The 4350-nt window shown below is 40.4% G+C and overlaps 1 pseudogene across 1 annotated transcript; it reads right to left on the minus strand.

Moving 5' to 3' along the window:
• Nucleotides 1–694: 694 nt before the first annotated feature.
• LOC309800378 (cytochrome b-c1 complex subunit 7-like) lies at nucleotides 695–1037 on the minus strand (annotated as a pseudogene). Its single transcript has one exon. The product of its transcript is annotated as a cytochrome b-c1 complex subunit 7-like (transcript).
• Nucleotides 1038–4350: the final 3313 nt, after the last annotated feature.

The raw sequence follows: 4350 nt of genomic DNA on the forward strand, positions 1-4350 counted from the left end.
GGTGGTTTTCCAGAATCCTTGCATCTGGACAACAGCCTATGTATGTCTCTAGACTGCCTTTATTTTCCTCTGAAATTAATTTATTCTTTGAAAATAATAGGCCCTGGAAGGAACTTTACTGCAGCACTCTTTGTGGGAGGAGCTCAGCTTTAGAAAGGGCCATCTGAGATATCATTTGATGTGGGTCATGATGAAGAGAGCTGAGAGCCCCTTAAGCATAGGGACCATGACTTTTTCATCTTTGTATCCCCTACATGTGCGGTACCCAGAAAAAGTACACAGTGAATCAATGCCCTGGAAGCATATCCTGTAGGCACAGTCCCTAGCTCATGGTAGGAAATTAATAAATATTTGTGGAAAGAATAGCACTGTCACCATGTCTAACACACTGACAATGTCCACTATCATGCAAGCATGTTTTCCTTTTGTTCATCTCAGCCCACTATCAGATGCAACTTCTCCCATAAAATGGAAATCTATTGACCCACATTCTCAGGGTTAATAGGGATCTATACTGAAAATAAACCATAGCGTTTGTATGGTACATTATAGTTGTGTTACTTTTTTATAATTATTATAGACATTTATTTAAAATAATACATTTACAGCCCAGATAGTTCTACATTGTATATTCCAGGTTTAACTAACTTCATAAAAAGACTTTGAGAACAGCTGCATCCACAGATTTTTAAACTACATGATTATTTCTTTGCCCATTCTTCTCTCTCTTTTCTTTCCCAAATAACCTCTTTCAGATATGGTTCAAGGTAGAATTTATCCTCCTCATATTTTGTCCACTGCTCTTTAGGCAAGATCTGCTGCCTCATGGTCAGGTCCAGTGCTCTCTTAACGCAGAACACCCTGTTGTTATAAAGGTTCTCAGGAAGCCTTCTTATGGATTCTTTTACATCGTCATTCTCATATGTTGTATCATCTCACATTAAGCCCAGTTTATTGAACCCGACAGCATTGTAATACCATTTTCAAATACCCTCCAGCCGTTTCCTTGACGCTGCAACAGCAGGCTTGCTTGCCATTTTGACCCGAGACCTAGCTGTATTATTGAACTGGAGCTTCACAACTTGAGGAAGAATGACTTGCAATAATCATTGCAGGCAAAAGATTAAGGAAACCTAAGCAAAGAGAGTGACAGCTTTCTGGCTTGGGCACCTGAGTGGATGACAGTGCTATTCACTGAGATATGAAGGAGGTATAGTTTTGAGGGGAAATAGGACACATTTAGTTATAGACCTGCTGTGTTGTAGGTGCCTATCATCCAGGTGGCGGCACTGGGTAGACCACTGAATATACAGGTATGAAACTCGGGAGACACCTGGATAGATACATTCTTGAGCACTATCAGCATATAATAGTTATAGAAATCCAGGGAAAAAAATAGTATAGAGAGAAGAACAGTGAGAGCAATTTTAAGGGGAAGGATGTGATAGGCCAGTAGCAGAGGATTGAGGAGAAAGGTGAAAATGGACACAGCATGAAAGAAGAGAAGGTAGTGTGGAAGGGGCCATAAGGTTAAGGGGGAGATTTTTAAAGATTGGAAAGACATGTTTAAATGCTAATGGGAAAAGACAAGATGGACCTGCTAGGCACCTCTGTATCTGTTCATCACCACATTTGACCACAATAACCCTCAGAAAGTGTTGACTTCAGCCTTTCAGACCTTTAGCACAAGTTCCTCTCTTAGCCAACTCTAACTCATACAAAAAAAATGGAATTCTAGGAAATGAAGCTCTCAGTTCATCCAAGTTGATATATCACAATCCAGCATAGTTCATCCCTTGTCAACTTGGTGTCTACACACGCTCTTTAACTATATTTAATTTCCAAATAAAACCATCAATGAGACCATGCTTTTGTATAACATGATTAAACTACTCTTCACACAACTGAAAACATGCTAACCGTCTCCTAACCAAAAGCTACACAAAGTCCACTTCATCTATCCTGAAGAGCAAAGTTTTGCCATCCATCAGGCACTAAACTGAATCTTCAAAAGGCTATTACATAATTCAATCAGGTGAGCTGTTTCTAGGTGATGGGAAGACTAGTATTGCCCTCGTTTTCTGTAAAGTGAGTTCTCTGGTCAGCAATAATGCTCTGTGGGATACGATGACGGTGCATAGCGCTTTCTGTAAGTCCATACATAGATGGGTGTTTTGGGAAGAATCACTGAGGAGGGGAAAGCAAATCTATATGCAAAGTAAGTATCTATTCTAGTAAGAACAATACACTTTCCCTTCTATTATGGAAATGGCTCTGTATACTCAGCCTGATGCCAGGTGAACTGAGAAACAATGTCATATATTTGACTGGTGTTGGTCTTTGCTTTTGGCAGTTAGGGACTCAGTAGTGGAGGTAACCAGACTGGCTCTTTAACCAGCAACATGGACAACCTCTATCCTGCAGCCATGGCCACTTTATTTATGAATGCCTTGGTCGAGGACAGGAGTCACTGGGGAAAGAGTTTGACTGACATCCACAAAACAGGTCATCTTGTCTACCTGATTAAGATCTTGCTCTTTGGTTAGCATTCACCTGGGACACGAATATCATATTCTGTGCTCTTTCAAAGAGGTCTATCCTCATACTTCTTCTCCAGAACTCATTGCCTCCAATTCTCCAAGTCATCTTCCTTCCAATCCAAACTCAGTGATTTGCTCATGAATTAATGTAGAGCAATACTTTTGTTCATCTCTCCTTCCAGGCAAATTAACCAACCAGGTGTACTGCTTGGAGTTTTGACCACCGAAGAGATTTCTCTTCAACACTGACCTTCATAGTCACACTGAGTGGAGCTATAGTGCTGCAGGCATCCAATTTCAACTTGTGCCAGTATTTTTGGTGTTGATTTGGAATGAGAGACTGAAGAGGGGTGTGAGCTTAGAGAATAATTCTGGAGAGAGGGGAAAGAATTTTGAAGAGAAAAGAGAGCTGCTGTCCACAATGGAAAACTGGGGAAAGAACAGAGATATTTAACAGATTTTATTAATGTTTAAAATATAATTTTTCAATATAGAACCTCTTCCCCTAGTCCCACGGGATTTTCAGTAAAATATTCATTTCTCATCCATGCATGGAAGAGGTGGACCTACAGTGGGAATACATCAAAATGCTGAGTGCAGTCTCAATAGTAGGCCTGGAGCAACAGCTTAAGCTGCTCCCAGGAAGCCTGCTACACCCCTGTTATATTGGCGAAAACCAATGCAAAGCACTGTTATTAAATTGCTGTGAGCAGTTTCTGCCCTGCAAGAATACACTTTGAGGCAGATTGTCCTTTGTTTCAGGAGGCTAAAGCCCTGAACTGGCCCTTTAGTCACCCAAAGTTTCTACCTGTTTTTCTTGGGAAGATCTGTTGTGTAACATAAATGCAAATATTTTTGCCTAAAAAGCTAAATGACTGTGGTATAATATAAATTGTCCTGGCTAGGTTTTAGCAGCCAAAATTATGCATCTACAGATTTTGTTGCTTCTTTTTGGAGAAATGTTTATTTTCTTTGTAGACAATTAAACTGGAAGTTCTTCACCTAGAACTGGTTGCTTACTCCTGTGGATATACATGTGCCCTTATGTGCAGAAATAGGAGCTATGAGGAAAAGAAAGGCAGGGGGGACATGTAAGTAAGGTCTTCACCTCACCCTGGAATAGTCTTTAAAAGCTGGGCTTGGTTTGATGCATGCCAGCTGTTTAATGTCTTGTACATGGGACATGTGGTTAAGAGCATGGACTCTGGGGTTAGATCACCTTTGTCTGAATCCCCCCCTCTACCATTTACAGGCCATCTTGCCTTGAGAAAATTACCTAACTTCTCTGTTCTTCATTTTCCTTATTTTAAAGTTGGAGGGATAATAGTTGTTACTCTATAAGGTTGTTGAGAGGATTGAAATGAGTATGTAGAGAGTTTAGCACAATGCTTGGCATATAGTAATATCTCAATAAATTTTAAAACAATCAAGAAAATACTGATACTGGGCTATCAATGCTATGATTGTTTTGTAGGAACCAGCAGGTGAGGCCACACTCCTTTGGGTAGGCTGGAGTCTCTTCCAGAAAGGTAAAATTCCTACTGGCACTCATCCCAAGAAGATGTGGATTCCAGGAGCAGATGATGGAATGAGAAATCAAGGATAGGTAACATGAGAAATGGGTCAGAAATGAGTGAGGCAAAAGTATTTACAGTGAAGTCCCAGATCTTCTGGGGGAAATGGAGAAACAGTCTCTGAAATAAATAGTGGGGTTTCTGACCAGAAGTAAGACCCCCAAAAACAAGAAATGAAGGCTGTCAAGCTCTGGTCAAGGAAGATGCTTCAAGATGATAAGAAACTTATGTATGAG

This window comes from Mesoplodon mirus, assembly GCF_964341445.2.
Source record: "Mesoplodon mirus genome assembly, chromosome: 1".
NCBI classification, from domain to species: Eukaryota; Metazoa; Chordata; class Mammalia; order Artiodactyla; family Ziphiidae; genus Mesoplodon; species Mesoplodon mirus.